Below are 24,001 nucleotides of genomic sequence, written 5' to 3' on the forward strand. Positions count from 1 at the left end.
CCCCAACACACCCAATACACTTGTCAGATGTATAGGTGCACTAGTTCGGCGAAGAGATAGTAAAATGCAAGTAATATGGATGTATATGAGTGGTAATAGCAATCTGAAATAAATATGGCAGCGAGTAAACATGCAACAAAACAGTAAACAAACGGAGATTCGATGTGTGGAAACAAGGCCTAGGGATCATACTTTCACTAGTGGGCACTCTCAACATTGATCACATAATAAAACCACTCTACACTCTCTTGTTGGATGATGAACACCATTAATTGTGTAGGGCTACAAGAGCACCTCAATGCCGGAGTTAACAAGCTCCACAACATTCGATATTCATGTTTAAATAACCTTAGAGTGCATGATAGACCAACGCAATTATACCAAGTACTAACATAGCATGCACACTGTCACCATCATACTATGAAAGGAGGAATAGATCACATCAATACCATCATAGTAATAGTTAACTTCATAATCTACAAGAGATCACAACCATAAACTACGCCAAGTACTACATGATGCACACACTGTCACCATTACATCATGGAGGAGGAATAGAGTACTTTAATAACATCACTAGAGTAGCACATAGATTAATAGTGATACAAAGCTCATATGAATCTCAATCATGTAAGGCAGCTCATGAGATCATTGTATTGAAGTACATAGGAGAGAGATTAACCACATAGCTACCGGTACACCCCTTAGCCTCGATGGAGAACTACTCCCTCCTCATGGGAGACAGCAGCGGTGATGAAGATGGCGTTGGTGTCGATGGAGATGCCTTCCGGGGGCACTTTCCCGTCCCGGCAGGGTGCCGGAACAGAGACTTCTGTCCCCCAGATCTTGGCTTCGCGATGGCGGCGGCTCTGGAAGGTTTCTCGTACCGTGGCTTATTCATATCGAAGATTTAGATCAGGGAGCTTCTTATAGGCGAAGAGGCGGAGTCGGAAGGGCTACGGAGCCGCCACACAATAGGGGGGCGCCCCCCTTGGGCCGCGCCGGCCACACGTGTGGGCCCCTGTGGCTCTCCTCTAGTCCCTCTCGGGTGTTCTGGAAGCTTCGTGGAATTATAAGATGCTGGGCGTTGATTTCGTCCAATTCCGAGAATATTTCCTTACTAGGATTTCTGAAACCAAAAACAGCAGAAAACAGGAACTGGCACTTCGGCATCTCGTCAATAGGTTAGTTCCGGAAAATGCATAATAATGACATAAAGTGTGTATAAAACATGTGTGTATCATCATAAAAGTAGCATGGAACATAAGAAATTATAGATACGTTGGAGACGTATCAAGGGCCCGAAGCCTCGGGTTAATCTCCACCGAAGAGGGGAACGTGATTCTTCCAGGTGCGATTTCTTGGCCCGATCCCCCTGCTGGTTTTTCCGTGGTGTTCCTGTCGTTCCTGTATCGGGGTCTCTCGCTTCGTGCCCATGAATTCCTTCATCATCTTCTGCGGACTTACAAAATCCAACTGTGGCAACTCACCCCTAACTCAATCCTTCACGTTGCTGTGTTCATCACCCTCTGTGAGGCGTTCTTGGGCATTGAGCCCCATTTTGGGTTGTGGAAAAAGATCTTCTATGTTAAGAGGTACAACAGTAGTAATAGATCTTTTGTCATCGGAGGAGTGGGGTTTGTGGCTCATTCAGAGGTTAACTATTTCAGTTTCCCAATGAGAGAATCCGTGCAAGGATGGAGACTGAAATGGTTTTATGTCAAGGACTCCTCGACAACCGAGTCCCGGCTTCCTTGCTTTGCCGACATCCTCGAAGCCAAGCCTAAGGATTCTTGGAAGAACATTCTCTCTCCCGACGAAAAGACGGCAACCGACGAATTATTTGCCAAATTCCTTCGGATCAAAGAGGCCGATGGTCAAACTATAATCGGCACAGAGGTGGCAGCGGTGTTCTTGAAACGTCGAGTCCAACCAGTCATGGCCAGAATTTGTCCGATGTGGTTGTATTCGGGTCCAAAGGATGAAACCAGGATAAATATCGCTGAACTGTCGGAAAAGGAACTGCTTGATGAAGTCCGTCGCCTTATTCTCTTTAGTCAGGAAGACTCGATCCCGTTGATATCTTCTTATACTCCCCTTGATGCCGATCATCCACCATCAGAGGTAACTTTCCTTCTCATAATCTTATTACGCTGCTTTCACTTAGTCGACATAATTACTATTGTTCTTATTTGTTCTTTTGTTCGACAGATCCCCATAGTTTCTGGAAACTTGCATGATTCGCCGAATGATACTTCTGAGGGAAGAGGCTCCTCAGTCCCTGTTGATTTTCACACTGTCGAGCACACAGGCCCAGAGAGCGAACACGATGATCCGATAGATTCTGAAGCTGTTCACACCGATCTTCCTTCCTCAAGCGATGATGCTTGCGACACAGAGGGATCAGTGCGTGATGAAGACGCTGATCGTGATGCCTTTGTTAATGCAGATGTGGAGGAGACTAGGGCTTTGATACATCTCCGACGTATCGATAATTTCATATGTTCCATGCTTGTTTTATGACAATACCTACATGTTTTGTTCACACTTTATATCGTTTTTATGCGTTTTCCGGAACTAGCCTATTGATGAGATGCCGAAGTGCCAGTTCCTGTTTTCTACTGTTTTTGGTTTCAGAAATCCTAGTAAGGAAATATTCTCGGAATTGGACGAAATCAACGCCCAGCATCTTAGAATCCCACGAAGCTTCCAGAACACCCGAGAGCCACCAGAGGAGGGCCCTGTGGGCCCCAGATGATAGGCTGGCGCGGCCAGGGGGTGGGCCGCGCCCCCTATTGTGTCGCCGCCTCGTCGACCTTCCGACTCCGCCTTGATACGTCTCCGACGTATCGATAATTTCTTATGTTCCATGCCACATTATTGATGTTATCTACATGTTTTATGCACACTTTATGTCATATTCGTGCATTTTCTGGAACTAACCTATTAACAAGATGCCGAAGTGCCAGTTGCTGTTTTCTGCTGTTTTTGGTTTCAGAAATCCTAGTAAGGAAATATTCTCGGAATTGGACGAAATCAAAGCCCAGGGGCCTATTTTTCCACGAAGCTTCCAGAAGTCCGAAGACGAAACGAAGTGGGGCCACGAGGCGCCCAGACTACAGGGCGGCGCGGCCTAGGGTTTGGCCGCGCGGCCCTGTCATCTGGGGCCCTCGTGTGGCCCCCTGACTTGCCCTTCCGCCTACTTAAAGCCTCCGTGACGAAACCCCCAGTACCGAGAGCCACGATACGGAAAACCTTCCAGAGACGCCGCCAACGCCGATCCCATCTCGGGGGATCCAGGAGATCGCCTCCGGCACCCTGCCGGAGAGGGGAATCATCTCCCGGAGGACTCTACGCCGCCATGGTCGCCTCCGGTGTGATGAGTGAGTAGTCTACCCCTGGACTATGGGTCCATAGCAGTAGCTAGATGGTTGTCTTCTCCCCATTGTGCTATCATTGTCGGATCTTGTGAGCTGCCTAACATGATCAAGATCATCTATCTGTAATTCTATATGTTGCGTTTGTTGGGATCCGATGAATAGAGAATACTTATTATGTTGATTATCAAAGTTATATCTACGTGTTGTTTATGATCTTGCATGCTTTCTGTTACTAGTAGATGCTCTGGCCAAGTAGATGCTTGTAACTCCAAGAGGGAGTACTTATGCTCGATAGTGGGTTCATGCCTCGCATTGACACCGGGACAAAGCGATGTGAAAGTTCTAAGGTTGTGTTGTGCTGTTGCCACTAGGGATAAAACATTGATGCTATGTCTAAGGATGTAGTTGTTGATTACATTACGCATCATACTTAATGCAATTGTCTGTTGCTTTGCAACTTAATACTGGAGGGGGTTCGGATGATAACCTGAAGGTGGACTTTTTATGCATAGATGCAGTTGGATGGCGGTCTATGTACTTTGTCGTAATGCCCAATTAAATCTCACTATACTCATCATGATATGTATGTGCATGGTCATGCTCTCTTTATTTGTCAATTGCCCAACTGTAATTTGTTCACCCAACATGCTGTTTATCTTATGGGAGAGACACCTCTAGTGAACTGTGGACCCCGGTCCAATTCTCTTTACTGTAATACAATCTACTGCAATACTTGTTCTACTGTTTTCTGCAAACAATCATCTTCCACACAATACGGTTAATCCTTTGTTACAGCAAGCCGGTGAGATTGACAACCTCACTGTTTCGTTGGGGCAAAGTACTTTGGTTGTGTTGTGCAGGTTCCACGTTGGCGCCGGAATCCCTGGTGTTGCGCCGCACTACATCCCGCCGCCATCAACCTTCGACGTGCTTCTTGACTCCTACTGGTTCGATAAACCTTGGTTTCTTACTGAGGGAAACTTGCTGCTGTACGCATCACACCTTCCACTTGGGGTTCCCAACGAGCGTGTGCTTTACGCGTCATCAAGCTAAATTTCTGGCGCCGTTGCCGGGGAGATCAAGACACGCTGCAAGGGGAGTCTCCACTTCTCAATCTCTTTACTTTGTTTTTGTCTTGCTTAGTTTTATTTACTACTTTGTTTGCTGCACTAAATCAAAATACAAAAAAAAAAAATTAGTTGCTAGTTTTACTTTACTTGCTATCTTGTTTGCTATATCAAAAACACAAAAAAATTAGTTTACTTGCATTTACTTTATCTAGTTTGCTTTATTTACTACTACTAAAATGAGTAATCCTGAAGTTGAAGTTCGTACGTTTAAGCAACGAGGGGGAGAATGTTTGAGAGATGCTTGGTATAGAATTAGTGATGCCCATAATAGATGCACTAAGAAACACTCCACCATTATTTTACTCAGGAATTTTTATGTTGGTATCTCTAGCTGGAATAGATATGTTCTTGATAGTCTCGCAAAAGGTGACTTCCTAAGTACTCCTGCATTAGAAGCTAGTTGCATTATTGAGAGTTTATTTGGAATACCCCCTGTTGATAAAGTTAAAACTGAAATCTCTATTGAAGATGTTATGAAAAAATTTGAAACCATAGAGAAAAATTTTCCAAGTATTGAAGCTAAATTGGAAATGTTACTTGATAAAACTGATGAACTTGATAAATCCTTAGGAGGAATTGATGAAAGAATTAGTGTCCTAGGAACTTGTGATGTCCATGATGATCAAATCAATAGGATTGATGAACTTGAAAAGGCTATGGGAACCTTGGGTTCAACATTTTCTTCTCTTAAATATAAGGAGAAAGCTTATGTGGGTAAGGAGCAAAAGTTTATGTATGTCTCTAAAGTGCCTAAACCAAAGAAGTATTATTATAGGCCTAAAATTGACAAAGCCCTTAGTACCACTGCGGATGGGGGAGCTCATAATGACGATGCACTATCCTTCGATAATACTTGATACACACTTTCTGCGCCTAGCTGAAAGGCGTTAAAGAAAAGCGCTTATGGGAGACAACCCATGTTTTTACCTACAGTACTTTGTTTTTATTTTGTGTCTTGGAAGTTGTTTACTACTGTAGCAACCTCTCCTTATCTTAGTTTTGTGTTTTGTTGTGCCAAGTTAAGCCGTTGATAGAAAAGTAAGTACTAGATTTGGATTACTGCGCAGTTCCAGATTTCTTTGCTGTCACGAATCTGGGTCCACCTCCCTGTAGGTAGCTCAGAAAATTAAGCCAATTTACGTGCATGATCCTCAGATATGTACGCAACTTTCATTCAATTTGAGCATTTTCATTTGAGCAAGTCTGGTGCCATTTTAAAATTCGTCAATACGAACTGTTCTGTTTTGACAGATTCTGCCTTTTATTTCGCATTGCCTCTTTTGCTATGTTGGATGAATTTCTTTGATCCACTAATGTCCAGTAGCATTATGCAATGTCCAGAAGTGTTAAGAATGATTGTGTCACCTCTGAATATGTTAATTTTTATTGTGCACTAACCCTCTAATGAGTTGTTTCGAGTTTGGTGTGGAGGAAGTTTTCAAGGATCAAGAGAGGAGTATGATGCAACATGATCAAGGAGAGTGAAAGCTCTAAGCTTGGGGATGCCCCGGTGGTTCACCCCTGCATATATTAAGAAGACTCAAGCGTCTAAGCTTGGGGATGCCCAAGGCATCCCCTTCTTCATCGACAACATTATCAGGTTCCTCCCCTGAAACTATATTTTTATTCCATCACATCTTATGTGCTTTTTCTTGGAGCGTCGGGTTGTTTTTGTTTTTGTTTTGTTTGAATAAAATGGATCCTAGCATTCAATTTATGGGAGAGAGACACGCTCCGCTGTAGCATATGGACAAGTATGTCCGTGGTTTCTACTCATAGTATTCATGGCGAAGTTTCTCCTTCGTTAAATTGTTATATGGTTGGAATTGGAAAATGATACATGTAGTAATTGCTATTAATGTCTTGGGTAATGTGATACTTGGCAATTGTTGTGCTCATGATTAAGCTCTTGCATCATATGCTTTGCACCCATTAATTAAGAAATACATAGAGCATGCTAAAATTTGGTTTGCATATTTGGTTTCTCTAAGGTCTAGATAATTTCTAGTATTGAGTTTGAACAACAAGGAAGACGGTGTAGAGTCTTATAATGTTTTCAATATGTCTTTTATGTGAGTTTTGCTGCACCGGTTCATTCTTGTGTTTGTTTCAAATAAGCCTTGCTAGCCTAAACCTTGTATCGAGAGGGAATACTTCTCATGCATCCAAAATACTTGAGCCAACCACTATGCCATTTGTGTCCACCATACCTACCTACTACATGGTATTTTCCGCCATTCCAAAGTAAATTGCTTGAGTGCTACCTTTAAAATTCCATCATTCACCTTTGCAATATATAGCTCATGGGACAAATAGCTTAAAAACTATTGTGGTATTGAATATGTAATTATGCACTTTATCTCTTATTAAGTTGCTTGTTGTGCGATAACCATGTTCACTGGGGACGCCATCAACTATTCATTGTTGAATTTCATGTGAGTTGCTATGCATGTCCGTCTTGTCTGAAGTAAGAGAGATCTACCACCTTATGGTTAAGCATGCATAATGTTAGAGAAGAACATTGGGCCGCTAACTAAAGCCATGATCCATGGTGGAAGTTTCAGTTTTGGACATATATCCTCAATCTCAAATGAGAAAATTATTAATTGTTGTTCCATGCTTATGCATAAAAGAGGAGTCCATTATCTGTTGTCTATGTTGTCCCGGTATGGATGTCTAAGTTGAAGAATAATCAATAGCGAGAAATCCAATGCGAGCTTTCTCCTTAGACCTTTGTACAGGCGGCATAGAGGTACCCCTTTGTGACACTTGGTAAAAACATGTGCATAGTGATGATCCGGTAGTCCAAGCTAATTAGGACAAGGTACGGGCACTATTAGTACACTATGCATGAGGCTTGCAACTTGTAAGATATAATTTACATGATACATATGCTTTATTACTACCGTTGACAAAATTGTTTCATGTTTTCAAAATCAAAGCTCTAGCACAAATATAGCAATCGATGCTTTTCCTCTATAGAGGACCATTCTTTTACTTTCAATGTTGAGTCAGTTCACCTATTTCTCTCCACCTCAAGAAGCAAACACTTGTGTGAACTGTGCATTGATTCCTACATACTTGCTTATTGCACTTATTATATTACTCTATGTTGACAATATCCATGATATACATGTTACAAGTTGAAAGCAACCGCTGAAACTTAATCTTCTTTTGTGTTGCTTCAATGCTTTTACTTTGAATTATTGCTTTATGAGTTAACTCTTATGCAAGACTTTATTGATGCTTGTCTTGAAGTGCTATTCATGAAAAGTCTTTGCTTTATGATTCACTTGTTTACTCATGTCATATACATTGTTTTGATCGCTGCATTCACTACATATGCTTTACAAATAGTATGATCAAGATTATGATGGCATGTCACTCCGTAAATTATCTCGTGTTATCGTTTTACCTGCTCGGGACGAGCAGAACTAAGCTTGGGGATGCTGATACGTCTCCGACGTATCGATAATTTCTTATGTTCCATGCCACATTATTGATGTTATCTACATGTTTTATGCACACTTTATGTCATATTCGTGCATTTTCTGGAACTAACCTATTAACAAGATGCCGAAGTGCCGATTCTGTTTTCTGCTGTTTTTGGTTTCAGAAATCCTAGTAAGGAAATATTCTCGGAATTGGACGAAATCAAAGCCCAGGGGCCTATTTTTCCACGAAGCTTCCAGAAGTCCGAAGACGAAACGAAGTGGGGCCACGAGGCACCCAGACTACAGGGCGGCGTGGCCTAGGGTTTGGCCGCGCGGCCCTGTCATCTGGGGCCCTCGTGTGGCCCCCTGACTTGCCCTTCCGCCTACTTAAAGCCTCCGTGACGAAACCCCCAGTACCGAGAGCCACGATACGGAAAACCTTCCAGAGACGCCGCCAACGCCGATCCCATCTCGGGGGATCCAGGAGATCGCCTCCGGCACCCTGCCGGAGAGGGGAATCATCTCCCGGAGGACTCTACGCCGCCATGGTCGCCTCCGGTGTGATGAGTGAGTAGTCTACCCCTGGACTATGGGTCCATAGCAGTAGCTAGATGGTTGTCTTCTCCCCATTGTGCTATCATTGTCGGATCTTGTGAGCTGCCTAACATGATCAAGATCATCTATCTGTAATTCTATATGTTGCGTTTGTTGGGATCCGATGAATAGAGAATACTTGTTATGTTGATTATCAAAGTTATATCTACGTGTTGTTTATGATCTTGCATGCTTTCCGTTACTAGTAGATGCTCTGGCCAAGTAGATGCTTGTAACTCCAAGAGGGAGTACTTATGCTCGATAGTGGGTTCATGCCTGCATTGACACCGGGACGATGTGAAAGTTCTAAGGTTGTGTTGTGCTGTTGCCACTAGGGATAAAACATTGATGCTATGTCTAAGGATGTAGTTGTTGATTACATTACGCACCATACTTAATGCAATTGTCTGTTGCTTTGCAACTTAATACTGGAGGGGGTTCGGATGATAACCTGAAGGTGGACTTTTTAGGCATAGATGCAGTTGGATGGCGGTCTATGTACTTTGTCGTAATGCCCAATTAAATCTCACTATACTCATCATGATATGTATGTGCATGGTCATGCTCTCTTTATTTGTCAATTGCCCAACTGTAATTTGTTCACCCAACATGCTGTTTATCTTATGGGAGAGACACCTCTAGTGAACTGTGGACCCCGGTCCAATTCTCTTTACTGTAATACAATCTACTGCAATACTTGTTCTACTGTTTTCTGCAAACAATCATCTTCCACACAATACGGTTAATCCTTTGTTACAGCAAGCCGGTGAGATTGACAACCTCACTGTTTCGTTGGGGCAAAGTACTTTGGTTGTGTTGTGCAGGTTCCACGTTGGCGCCGGAATCCCTGGTGTTGCGCCGCACTACATCCCGCCGCCATCAACCTTCGACGTGCTTCTTGACTCCTACTGGTTCGATAAACCTTGGTTTCTTACTGAGGGAAACTTGCTGCTGTACGCATCACACCTTCCACTTGGGGTTCCCAACGAGCGTGTGCTTTACGCGTCATCACGCCTCTTCGCCTATATAAAGGTCCCTGACCTAAAACATCGACACGGAAAAGCCACGGTACGAGAAACCTTCCAGAGCCTCCGCCATCGCGAAGCCAAGATCTGGGGGACAGGACTGTTCCGGCACGCCGCCGGGACGGGGAAGTGCCCCCGGAAGGCTTCTCCATCATCTCCACCGCCATCTTCATCACCGCTGCTGTCTCCCATGAGGAGGGAGTAGTTCTCCATCGAGGCTAAGGGCTGTACCGGTAGCTATGTGGTTAATCTCTCTCTCTATGTACTTCAATACAATGATCTCATGAGCTGCCTTACATGAATGAGATTCATATGATGATGCTTGTAATCTAGATGTCGTTATGCTAGTCAAGTGGATTTTACTTATGTGATCTCCAGAGACTCCTTGTCCCACGTGTGTAAAGGTGACAGTGTGTGCACCGTGTGGGTCTCTTAGGCTATATTTCACAGAATACTTATTCACTGAGTTATGATTTGAGTTGGATGTCTCTATGAAATTGTGGTGTGTTAGTACCTCCTGTGAATGCTCAAAGTGACAGCGTGGGGTGTTCATTAGTACTTGGGAATACATCTTTAAGGTTTGCCTACATGATGAATTAGAGTTCGTTATCTTGCCAGAGAGTAATTCGAAATAGCATAGTGAAGTGCTTATATTTATATTCCTTTATGATTGCAATGTTGAGAGTGTCCACTAGTGAAAGTATGATCCCTAGGCCTTGTTCCTAAATACTGCTATCGCTGCTTGTTTACTGTTCTACTGCATCTGTACTGTCCGCAATATTACCACCATCAACCACACGCCAGTCCTGGACAGCAAAGCACTTTTCTGGTGCCGTTACTACTGCTCATACCTATTCATACCACCTGTATTTCACTATCTCTTTGCCAAACTAGTGCACCTATTAGGTGTGTTGGGGACACAAGAGACTTCTTGCTTTTAGGTTGCAGGGTTGCATGAGAGGGATATCTTTGACCTCTTCCTCCCCGAGTTCGATAAACCTTGGGTGATCCACTTAAGGGAAAACTTGCTGATGTTCTACAAACCTCTGCTCTTGGAGGCCCAACACTGTCTACAGGAAAAGAAGCGTGCGTAGACATCAAGCACTTTTCTGGCGCCGTTGCCGGGGAGGAAAGGTAAAAGGTACTCACACTCCGGATCTCGGCTACTAAGCTATTTTCCGGCGCCGTTGTAAGTACTCGAAGCTATTTCCTTTAGATCCTGCAATTGCATCTTTTTGTTTCTTGTTTATCACTAGTTTGGCATAATGGAAAGCAACATGGAGCTTTTTATTCTTTTTCCTGAGTTAAGACATGGATGGTTTGATGCGAAAATTAAAAAACCCATGGAACATATTAGTATGAATACTTTGAACACCATTGTTGCTAATGATATGGAAAATTCTAAGCTTGGGGAAGCTGGATTTGATGAGCATGATCTTTTTAGTCCCCCAAGCATTAAGGAGGAAATTTACTTTGATGATACTTTGCCTCCTATTTATGATGATTATAATGATAGTAGTCTTTTGGTGCCGCCTGTTATGGAGGATAAATTTGATTATGATTACAATATTCCTCCTATATTTGATGATGATAATAATAATGATAGCTACTTTGTTGAATTTGCTCCCACTACAATTAATAAGAATGACTATGCTTATGTTGGGAGTAGTAATAATTTTATGCATGAGACTCATGATAAGAATGTTTCATTTGATAGTTATATTGTTGAGTTTGCTCATGATGCTACTGGATATTATTATGAGAGAGGAAAATATGATTGTAGAAATTTTCATGTTACTAAAACACCTCTCTATGTGCTGAAATTTTTGAAGCTACACTTGTTTTATCTTCCTATGCTTGTTACTTTGCTCTTCATGAACTTGTTTATTTACAAGATTCCTTTTCATAGGAAGCATGTTAGGCTTAAATGTGTTTTGAATTTGCCTCTTGATGCTCTCTTTTGCTTCAAATACTATTTCTTGCGAGTGCATCATTAAAACTGCTGAGCCCATCTTAATGGCTATAAAGAAAGCACTTCTTGGGAGATAACCCATGTGTTTATTTTACTACAGCAATTTTGTTTTATATTTGTGTCTTGGAAGTTGTTACTACTGTAGCAACCTCTCCTTATCTTAGTTTTTTTGCATTGTTGAGCCAAGTAAAGTCTTTGATAGTAAGGTTCATACTAGATTTGGATTACTGCGCAGAAACAGATTTCTTGCTGTCACGAATCTGGGCCTATATCTCTGTAGGTAACTCAGAAAATTATGCCAATTTACGTGAGTGATCCTCAAATATGTACGCAACTTTCATTCAATTTGAGCATTTTCATTTGAGCAAGTCTAGTGCCTCTTAGAAATTCGTCTTTACAGACTGTTCTGTTTTGACAGATTCTGCCTTTTATTTCGCATTGCTTCTTTTGCTGTGTTGGATGGATTTCTTTGTTCCATTAACTTTCAGAATCTTTGGGCAATGTCCAGAAGTGTTAAGAATGATTGTGTCACCTCTGAACATGTGAATTTTTGATTATGCACTAACCCTCTAATGAGTTGTTTCGAGTTTGGTGTGGAGGAAGTTTTCAAGGGTCAAGAGAGGAGGATGATACAATATGATCAAGGAGAGTGAAATCTCTAAGCTTGGGGATGCCCCGGTGGTTCATCCCTGAATATTTCAAGAAGACTCAAGCGACTAAGCTTGGGGATGCCCAAGGCATCCCCTTCTTCATCGACAACATTATCAGGTTCCTCTAGTGAAACTATATTTTTATTCCGTCACATCTTATGTACTTTACTTGGAGCGTCTGTATGTTTCTTGTTTTTTGTTTTGTTTGAATAAATGCTTGTGTGGGAGAGAGACACGTTCCGCTGGTTCATAGGAACACATGTGTTCTTAGCTTTTAATGTTCATGGCGAAGATTGAAACTGCTTCGTTCATCGTTATTTGGTCGGTTCAGGAAATGCTACATGTGGTAGTGGTATAATGAAACACTTGCATAATCTTGTAGATCATTGAGCTTTGATAACTTTATTCTTTGCAAATGTTTTGAGGTATTTAGATGGTAAGGCTTGCTGGATAAATAAGTTAAAATAAGTAGTGGATTGTTGTCTTTAAGCTTGTGCCGTACTACAAACTCTATTTAAATAGTTGAAGGTGTAGTTGGACTTGATAGCTTTTCATGTCTGAGAGTTCATCGTAATAACTAAGTTGTGTTAAAGGTCGAGGGAGCTAGCGGGGTACTTGTGCCACCGTGAACGGCCCTCCTTGGAGTAAATTTTAATCATGCTCTTAATGATGAACCTGCTAGTTGTTTGCAATAAGCTTATGAGTTCTTTTTGACTAATGTTAAGCTACGGTTTTTGGCACTTCCACCATCCAAATTTGCTAGCCTCTTCGGTACTGTGCATTGCCTTTTGCTCACATTGAGAATTATGCATACTTTGCCGGTACATCCAAACCCGTGGGAGGACTTTCTCTTGTCCTCCTACACATAAGCCCATACATCTCCTCAAAACAGCCACCATACCTACCTACCACAGCATTTCCATAGCTGTTCCGAGATATATTGCCATGCAACATCCATTTTACATTACATGTCATGTTGTCATTTATTATTTATATATTGCTTTGCATGATCATATACAGCTGATGTGTGTTTTACCCATGTTACGCTAGATCATTGCACATCCTGCTACACTGGCAGAGGCATACAGTTTCATACATCATGTTTTATTCATTATGAGTTATTTGTACCAAAAAGTGTGTTGTCATATTAGGATGTTGCCCCTAAAAGTGAAAAGAGCCATGGAGGCCATCAAAAAGAGAAAAAGAAAAGAAAGAAAAAAAATAGAAAAGAAAAAGAAAAGAAAAAAAGAGAATAAAGAAAAAGGGGGCAGCATTACTATCTTTATCCACACTTGTGCTCATGTTTTAGCACCTGCAGTATTCATAGTCATCATTTGTGCTCATGTTTAGCACCTATATTCCATATGAGAGAGTTTTCATGTTTTACTAGTATAACTATGTGGGGAATTTACACTATAGAACTTGGGTTGTATATTCCAATGATGAGCCTCCTCAAAAGTGCTCTAGGTCTTCGTGAGCAACCAAGTTGGATGCACCCCCACTAGTTCCATTGGAGAGCTTTCATACACATATAGCTCTATGTGCATCCGTTGCATGGCAATCACTACTCCTTGCATAGCTTCGATCATAAGGCTTCCTCTTGTCTAATGGTCACTTATAGCTTTGCAAGCCTTTCTTCCTTTTGGCCTTCCAAACCCCCATTAACGTTCTTTATGCCATAACATCCTGGTGCTAATACCAAATGCTTGCGCTCACCAGTTGAGTAGACTTCGAAACAGTTGATTCATGACGTTCATGTTTATGTTTACTTGACTGAATCCTTCTTATGTTGTGAAAATTTACTTGATGCTTGGAATGAAGGATAGAACTTCTACGCTGAATACTTAACACATCTTTAATAAACTTTGTACGGTTTCATGTCTTTTAAGCAATAGTTCATGAAAACTTCTAGCTTGTTTAACTCTTGCATTATCATTTCTTATATCAATATAGACATTTGCTTTGAGTGATTTGATCTCAGTTCATATGCTTTACATTATTATTGGATCAAGATTATGTTGGTAGCATGTCACTTCAGAAATTATCTTTGTTATCGTTTACCTACTCGAGGACGAGTAGGAACTAAGCTTGGGGATGCTGATACGTCTCCAACGTATCGATAATTTCATATGTTCCATGCTTGTTTTATGACAATACCTACATGTTTTGTTCACACTTTATATCGTTTTTATGCGTTTTCCGGAACTAACCTATTGACGAGATGCCGAAGTGCCAGTTCCTGTTTTCTGCTGTTTTTGGTTTCAGAAATCCTAGTAAGGAAATATTCTCGAAATTGGACGAAATCAACGCCCAGCATCTTAGAATCCCACGAAGCTTCCAGAACACCCGAGAGCCACCAGAGGAGGGCCCTGTGGGCCCCAGATGATAGGCTGGCGCGGCCAGGGGGTGGGCCGCGCCCCCCTATTGTGTCGCCGCCTCGTCGACCTTCCGACTCCGCCTCTTCGCCTATATAAAGGTCCCTGACCTAAAACATCGACACGAAAAAGCCACGGTACGAGAAACCTTCCAGAGCCCCCGCCATCGCGAAGCCAAGATCTGGGGGACAGGAGTCTCTGTTCCGGCACGCCGCCGGGACGGGGAAGTGCCCCCGGAAGGCTTCTCCATCATCTCCACCGCCATCTTCATCACCGCTGCTGTCTCCCATGAGGAGGGAGTAGTTCTCCATCGAGGCTAAGGGCTGTACCGGTAGCTATGTGGTTAATCTCTCTCTCTCTCTATGTACTTCAATACAATGATCTCATGAGCTGCCTTACATGATTGAGATTCATATGATGATGCTTGTAATCTAGATGTCGTTATGCTAGTCAAGTTGATTTTACTTATGTGATCTCTGGAGACTCCTTGTCCCATGTGTGTAAAGGTGACAGTGTGTGCACCGTGTGGGTCTCTTAGGCTATATTTCACAGAATACTTATTCACTGAGTTATGATTTGAGTTGGATGTCTCTATGAAATTGTGGTGTGTTAGTACCTCCTGTGAATGCTCAAAGTGACAGCATGGGGTGTTCATTAGTACTTGGGAATACATCTTTAAGGTTTGCCTACATGATGAATTAGAGTTCGTTATCTTGCCAGAGAGTAATTCGGAATAGCATAGTGAAGTGCTTATATTTATATTCCTTTATGATTGCAATGTTGAGAGTGTCCACTAGTGAAAGTATGATCCCTAGGCCTTGTTCCTAAATACTGCTATCGCTGCTTGTTTACTGTTCTACTGCATCTGTACTGTCCGCAATATTACCACCATCAACCACACGCCAGTCCTGGACAGCAAAGCACTTTTCTGGCGCCGTTACTACTGCTCATACCTATTCATACCACCTGTATTTCACTATCTCTTCGCCGAACTAGTGCACCTATTAGGTGTGTTGGGGACACAAGAGACTTCTTGCTTTGTGGTTGCAGGGTTGCATGAGAGGGATATCTTTGACCTCTTCCTCCCTGAGTTCGATAAACCTTGGGTGATCCACTTAAGGGAAAACTTGCTGCTGTTCTACAAACCTCTGCTCTTGGAGGCCCAACACTTTCTACAGGAAAAGAAGCGTGCGTAGACATCAGGCTTCACCCGTGAAGAGATCAACCGGCGGCTTTGCCGATGAGGACAATCTATTCGATATGTAAGCGCCTTCTTCCTTGAATTCATATTTCGTCCTTTATTTCTCGCATTTCTTTCGTAACTTTTGTCAATAATTTCCTTTTGTAGTGACGAAGGTTTCATTGAGCCTCCGTCTAAGAAAGCCAAATCCGGCGCTGCCCCGCTGGACGTCGCAGCTTCCGAAGCTTCGGCTCCTAAGGCAGCCCCCACGGCTCAGGTATCGACAGCTTCCTCCCTTTCTAAGGGGAAAGATGTTCCTTCAACTGCTGCCGCCACGACTCCTCCTTCTGTAAGTCCTTTTCGATTACAACGCGAATTTCCTGGTGTGTACCTTGTTTAATGATTCTTCGTCAAACATCCTCTTTCCTTTAGGACCTGCGAGGTGTTATATCCTCTTTGGAGGCCTTCGCCTCCCAATTCACTTCTCTGGAGGCGGACAAGGTTCGGCTGCAAAAGGAAGTTAAATCTTCTTCCTCGAAGTTGGATGGCGCAGTCAAGATAGCTGCCGAAGCTCGCCAAGAGGTCGATTCCCTGAAGGAGGAACTGGGCAAGCTGAAGGAGAAGCTGAAAGAAGAGGAGGCGTCCAGGCTAGCTGCCGAGGCTCGGGCAGCTGAAAAGGACGAACTCCTTCGTCAGTCTTCCTTGGCTTTGCTTGGTAATTTCTTTTATACTCCTCTGTCGATTATTGCACTTGTAAATTCGATCTTTTGTCAGTGACCTTTTCCATTTTATTCTCTTGCAGAAGCCGCCAACATCCTTGCCGATGCCTTGGACAAAATCCCAAACAACTCTCCGGCAAACGATGTGTCGATGACTCTCGCCTCCCACCAGCTTACACGGGAGCTTCTTGAAAAGGGAAAAGGTGCCATGGCGTGGATGCACTCGATGATCTTCCCCAAGATCAATCAAGACAAAACTCTAGGGCAGTTGATCGACGCCTTCGCGGTTGACACCAAGGAGGTTATCGAGGTATTCAAACGCACTTCGCGTACTTATGGTGCCCTCCTTGCCTTCCAACTTATGATGGTTCACGGCTTTAAGGCCGACATCGAAGAAATGTCTAAGGAGCTGCCGAAAGATCAGGATGGGCGGTTCGTTGATTTAAGCATCTTCAAGACATCGGCTCTTAAGTGTGCACGCCAGCTCCTCGAGCTGGTGTCATCAAGGAAGACATCGGCTGGCCCTAGTTTATCGACTCAGACCCAAGCCCTTTGATTTTTGTAACAAACTTTTCTTTGAGCTGATGTGAAACAATGTTCTGTCGGATAACTTCTGCTTGTAATAAACTTCCTGCTAGCAATGTTGCTAGCACACCCTTGTTATAATATTTTCACTTGCATTCTCCCGATGGGAGTACCTTCTGATGTTGATACGAGTCGATCTGTCATGCCTTTGACGCTTTTCCTTCCATGTGTTCCCAGTGCCTGCATTTGTTGACGATTCTTCGGGTGCTCTTTCTGAAGATGATCGAGTCCACCGTATGAAGGATCGGATCGCGCAGTTGGAAAGGTATCTGCGTAGCACCTATGCCTTGGCTGCTATCATCAAGAAGAAGGGCGAGATTGCAGCTGACGTAGAGCTCTATGCTCTTACTGAACTAAATAAGGCCACTGAAAGTTTAAACTGTAAGTTCCCTGGTCCTTGTGTTCGTTACTCTTTCGTTAAAAACGTATTGCCTGATGTTCCATTGATTTCTATGCTAGTCATAGCTTTGAACCGTGCGGAAGAGAACAAGCGGGTTCACGAGCGTGTGCACGCATTGACCCAGCTATCATCAGCCGAAGAGATTTTCTGGCGGGAACACTCGAAGGCTTCGGCTGTCGCACAATTCCAAGATCGGGTCCAACAAGTCCACCATTTCTTCGACAAGTGCTACAAAGCCTTGAGGGTAATTTGGAGGACGATGTTTCCCTTGAACGCGGTCCCTCCTACGCTGCTGACTCTGATGTCTGAGTTTGGGAATACAAAGAAGATTCGAGACTTGGTGCACGCTCAGGTTTTTGCAGGGGCCAGATTTACACTTGCCCTTGTCCTTGCACGTTATCCCTCAGCGAATCTGCTGACTATCGCCAACGCGGTTGGAGATTTGGAGACATTGTATCCGAAGGTATTGCTGCCCGCCAATATAATTGTCGACAAGCTTGAGAAGGATTCAAAGGTACCTGAGGAAAAAGAAACTCCGCAAGGGTGATTCAGGGGTTAAGGTTGTTTTGTAAATAGGTATTTTGGCTACTTTATCCAAGTGTTTGGAGTGCGTAGTCGAGACCCTTTGTTCGGTAGATACATGTATATGTACTTTTACCCTGTCAATGCCGTTGGAAAATTTTGAAGGAGCAAATCTTAATTGCCCGTTTAGATGTATGTGTATTCGTTGGTCAGCAAATTATTTGAGTGATCAGCTCGTGTTGCAGGTCTTGCTAAACCCATTGTATGTGCAACTTTGCTTTCAACCGATGTATGTTTTGACAGGAGCTCCCGAGTATATCGGGTGGAATAACTCTGCCAATGGGCCCGTTGTTCCTTGATATTTCCATAAGTAAAATATCGAACGTGGGTTGTGTTTATATGTATTTCCGAACTCTTGCTATTTGCGGCACTCGTAAAGGCATCTATAGCAGAGGGAAGAGTTAGTGTCCTTGTTTATTTTGCATCCTGTAGCACTCGTGGAGGCTTTTTTCGGAGCATGATCTTTTGCCGCGCACTGTGTTGCACCGTCGTTCGCCAGGAGGCGTAAACAGGGTTCACGATGAGGCGGTTTAGGTGCTCCGATTTACTGCAATGCTTTTCAAGGAATCGAAACTTAAGTTCTCATTAATAAAAACACGGGACTAAAGGGTGAAAAAGGGGGAGCCATGCTTGAAAAGAAAGGGAAAACTAAACACTAGTAGATTGCTTAGGCAAGGAAGGGGTTCTTCTCATCTTTTGGCTTGTCCACCACGCTGGTGGTTATCGAAGCGTCGTTGATTTCATCAGGGGTCTGGTCAGCGATTGTCAGTGTATTGCCGTCTCCTATGTCTTCTGTGCCATCAGCTGCCGAAGCTGTTGCTGCCTTAGCTTTAGCTGTAGAGGTTTGTGCTGCCGAAGCTTCTATAGCAAGGTCGGCTGGCTTCTTCTTCGCTCCTATGATGCGTTCTTCTTCTTTATTATCGCGTGACGACGACTTCGAAGGAAGATCAGTAATTTCCCGCCTCAGTCCAAACTTTGCAGCAATCCTCTTAAAGTCACGATCACAATTGTCCAAGCGTGAGAAACTTCCATAGAATGTGATATTTGTCCCGTTGCTCTCAGGAATCTTGAGCTTGAGGTATGCATAGTGCGGTACATCCACGAACTTGGCATAAGCTGGCCTCCCGAGTATAGCGTGATACTGCGACTCCCAGTTCACGACTTCGAACTCGATCTTTTCCTTCCTGAAGTTGTCGGGTTTGCCGAAGATGACGTTCAGGTGAACTTTGCCAAGAGAGTACGCTGGTGAAGTGGGGAGAATCCCATGGAAGCGGGTGTCCGTTTCTTCTAGCATTCGCATGGTGATCCCCATACTCTTGATTGTGTCGAGAAATATCAGGTTTAGTCCACTTCCACCATCCATGAAGACTTTGCTCATCTTGAATCCCCCGACCTGCGCCTCGACTACTAAGGCAGCGTGTCCTGGTTTCGGTATGGTCATCGGGTGATCTGCTCGGCTGAATGTAATATTCTGAGATGACCACTCGACATATTCAGAGATGTTCGCCATGATGCTTTCTGCCAGATTGATTTCTCGAGTGAGCTTCTTCATTTCTCTTCTTGAAACACCTGTCCTGTGGATCATGCTCATCTGCCCACGTGGTGGTGGAAATGCCTCGTTGGGTTGATGAGGTTGAGCCTGCTGGACCTGATGCTGTGGTGGAGGTGGTGGTGGTGGTGGCGGTTGCTGACCTGACTGCTGGATGAGTTTCTGCATGTCAATGAACTGCCGACAGTCCCTAAGCAGGTGGCTTGACTTCGTCTTGCCGTCCTTAGAATCGACATACGAGTGCAAGTAACAGGGAGCGTTGATCTGCTCAGCGTAGGGTAGTTCGGGAGTCCTCTGTTGCCGTGGTTTATAATTACCACGGTTCCCAGAGTTGTTCCGATTACCATCCTGCCGATCGTCTCGTCTATCGTCATACCAATCGTCCTGCCGATCAGAGTACCCTGCGGCTACCAGATTACTATCGTCATAGCTGCGGTTCTTCCTTCTCTTGTGGCGATCCCTTCGTCCACCCGAGTCGTGCTTCGGCTGATCGTCGTCTTCGTTGTCGCTGCGTGACACGCGTACAGCACGCGACCGTTGGGAACCCCAAGTGGAAGGTGTGATGCGTACAGCAGTAAGTTTCCCTCAGTTAGAAACCAAGGTTTATCGAACCAGTAGGAGTCAAGAAGCACGTTGAAGGTTGATGGCGGCGAGATGTAGTGCGGCGCAACACCAGGGATTCCGGCGCCAACGTGGAACCTGCACAACACAAACCAAGTACTTTGCCCCAACGAAACAGCGAGGTTGTCAATCTCACTGGCTTGCTGTAACAAAGGATTAGATGTATAGTGTGGATGATGATTGTTTGCAGAAAACAAGAGAACAAAGATTGCAAGTAGATTGTATTTCAGTATAGAGAATTGGACCGGGGTCCACAGTTCACTAGAGGTGTCTCTCCCATAAGATAAACAGCATGTTGGGTGAACAAATTACAGTTGGGCAATTGACAAATAAAGAGGGCATGACCATGCACATACATATTATGATGAGTATTGTGAGATTTAATTGGGCATTACGACAAAGTACATAGACCGCTATCCAGCATGCATCTATGCCTAAAAAGTCCACCTTCAGGTTATCATCCGAACCCTCCGTATTAAGTTGCTAACAACAGACAATTGCATTAAGTATTGCGCGTAATGTAATCAGTAACTACATCCTCGAACATAGCACCAATGTTTTATCCCTAGTGGTAACAAGACATCCATAATCTTAGAGATTTCTCGTCACTTCCTGCATTCACGGAGACATGAACCCACTATCGAGCATAAATACTCCCTCTTGGAGTTACAAGCATCTACTTGGCCAGGGCATCTACTAGTAACGGAGAGCATGCAAGATCATAAACAACACATAGACATAACTTTGATAATCAACATAACCAGTATTCTCTATTCATCAGATCCCAACAAACGCAACATATAGAATTACAGATAGATGATCTTGATCATGTTCGGCAGCTCACAAGACCCGACAATTAAGCACAATGGGGAGAAGACAACCATCTAGCTACTGCTATGGACCCATAGTCCAGGGGTAGACTACTCACACATCACTCCGGAGGCGACCATGGCGGCGTAGAGTCCTCCGGGAGATGATTCCCCTCTCCGGCAGGGTGCCGGAGGCGATCTCCTGAATCCCCCGAGATGGGATTGGCGGCGGCGGCGTCTCAGTAAGGTTTTCCGTATCGTGGCTCTCGGTACTGGGGGTTTCGCGACGGAGGCTATTTGTAGGCGGAAGGGCAGGTCAGGGGGCCACACGAGGGGCCCACACTATAGGTCGGCGCGGCCAGGGCTTGGGCCGCGCCGCCCTGTGGTTTGGCCACCTCGTGACCCCACTTCGTCTCCTCTTCGGTCTTCTGGAAGCTTCGTGGCAATATAGGACACTGGGCGTTGATTTCGTCCAATTCCGAGAATATTTCTTTACTAGGATTTCTGAAACCAAAAACAGCAGAAAACAGCAACTGGCACTTCGGCATCTTGTTAATAGGTTAGTTCCAGAAAATGCACGAATATGACATAAAGTGTGCATAAAACATGTAGATATCATCAATAATGTGGCATGGAACATAAGAAATTATCGATACGTCGGAGACGTATCACTGCGCTATCGCGGCTTTCGTACGTTGTCCTCGCCATCAGCCCAGCTATTGGCGATGTCCATTAACTTGGTTATGGTTTTTGGCTTTTTGCGTCCAAGTTCTTCTATGTAGCTTTCACGTCGGATGCCATCGCTGAAGGCGTCGATTGCTCTGTCGACAGATACATCCTCGGCAGCGTTTAGGAGCTTGATGAATCTCCCGATGTATGCGCGCATCGATTCCTTCTGCTTTTGCTGGCAATGCCGTAACTCTTCAATCCCGACGGGCCTTTTGTATGTTGCTTGGAAATTGGCAATGAAAGCGTCTACTAGATTGTCCCATGATATGATGGAACCCTTCGGCAGACCCCTTAACCAGGCTCGCGCTGAATCCTTTAGGTAAAGCTGCAAGCATTGCATTGCTGCTATCTGATTCCCTTTATGCAGAATCACAGTCTGCAAATAGTCGTCTATCCAGGACCTTGGCTCCTGCTCCCCATTGTATTTGGCAGCGTCGGTAGGGGTGGGTTTGAACTTTCTGGGCGGCATCGCCTCACGGATTTTATAGCTTAAACAATCGGTTCCCCTTAGCTCGCCGTCGTTCTCCTGACTCTCATCCGAAGAATCACTGTCATATTCCTCCCTGGCGGCGCGTCATCGCCTTGCTTTGTCGATCCTGCTCTGGGTGATTTCATCCCGAGCATCTCTCGCACGATGCTTTGAGCCACTAGCCTGCAACGTGGTCTTTTCCTTCCGTGGGACCAGATTGTCTCCCAATATTGCGAGACTTTCTAGGGCACCTCGGTGGACTTGAGCCATGGAGCCTTCAGGGCGCTGATTGATGAGATATGCAGCGAGGTTGGCGGTTGCTCCCGCGACGGTTTTTGGCCATGGCATGCCCGCGGTGTCCGTGGTCATAAAGGACTTGGTCATATTCGACGTTGTTTCTCTAGTGTCGTCTTCCGAGAGCCTGGATAGTCTTGATCGGTGCTTGCCTGCCCCCTGAGTACTTCGAGAGGCGCTTCCTTGCGAGCCTCTTCGTCGTTCACTGGATCGGTCTGCCGTGGATAGGCGTCTCTCGAGGGTGGCTTGTTCTTTGGATAGTCGTTCCCAGTTTTTCTCCAATATGGAGCGGTAAGCGTTGAGGGTGCCAACCGTGGTTCCTGCCGGGAGCGGCGTGTTATTGAGCACGGCTGCCTTGGCTGCTGCCCACTCCTCCTCTGCTATGGTGTGGTCACTGTTGTTGTTACTGGCGCTGTTCTCAAAACTTGCTCGCCTGCTGGAACGGGGGGTGCGATCTCCGTCTCCCCTGTTCCTCGTGTTGTTGGCAACATAAACCTAGTGACGCGCTGTTCCTCGGGTGACACCTTGGACGATGCTGTCGAGACTGTCCTCTCCCGATGAATACTGGGCATTGCAGATGAACGGTGTGTCGCTTGATCCTAGCCCGTGCCTGGTGTCGCAGTTCAAGCAATAGTACGAGGTTAACTCCGAAGATGCGGGATTGTCGGATCCAACCGACATGGAAGACGCCGAACGAGGAGTCGACGGTGCGGGCAAGCTCGTTGAGTCTGTCGGATCAGCCGAAAGGTCGACTGATGATGACCCGCTTGGACTCGTTGATCTGGATGTGGGTGATTCCAGCAGCCGAAGGATTCCTTCCGAGTTGACGTTGTAATGGACGCTCCCGAAGGTCATCTCCATGTTGCCTTGTAGATCGGAAAAGGTCGAACGAGACGAGTCGCTGTGCGGGGTGAATTCATAGGAGCCGAAGCGAATCGGACTTCCCAGATTTGGCGATGACAGTGTTGATGAAGCTGCTGATGACATGACCGGTTCTGCCGATGTCCGATCTTGTGCCAACAGGGTTCCCACAGACGGCGCCAATTTTCGAGGGTATTCCTCAACAATGCCCTCCGATTGGGGATCAGGGTTGATGGAATCCTGCAAGCTGACACGAGACATCGGTTCACAGCCAAGCGGGGAGAGCGATTTACCCAGGTTCGGGGCCCTCGATGAGGTAAAACCCTTACGTCCTGCCTGTCTGATCTTGATTAGGAAGATATTGGGTTACAATAGGGTGCCGAATAGTTCGGCAGAGATCTCGTCGAAAGGCTAAGTGTTACGGCGACCTAGCTCTAGACTTTTGGTGGCTAAGATTGCTAAGATTGATTGTGTCCCTCGGCAGCCCCTCTCCTGGCCTTTATATAAGGGGCCATGTCTCAAGAGGTCTAACCGAGTACGACTAGGTTTACAGTAGTTTTAAATCTAATCTTTCCTTGTTCGGCTGCTTCCTTGTCTTGTCCGCCAAGGAATCTTCTGGTGCGCCATCCAGGTGGCCCGTCTT

The sequence above is a fragment of the Lolium perenne genome, chromosome 6 (assembly GCF_019359855.2).
Source record: "Lolium perenne isolate Kyuss_39 chromosome 6, Kyuss_2.0, whole genome shotgun sequence".
NCBI lineage: Eukaryota > Viridiplantae > Streptophyta > Magnoliopsida > Poales > Poaceae > Lolium > Lolium perenne.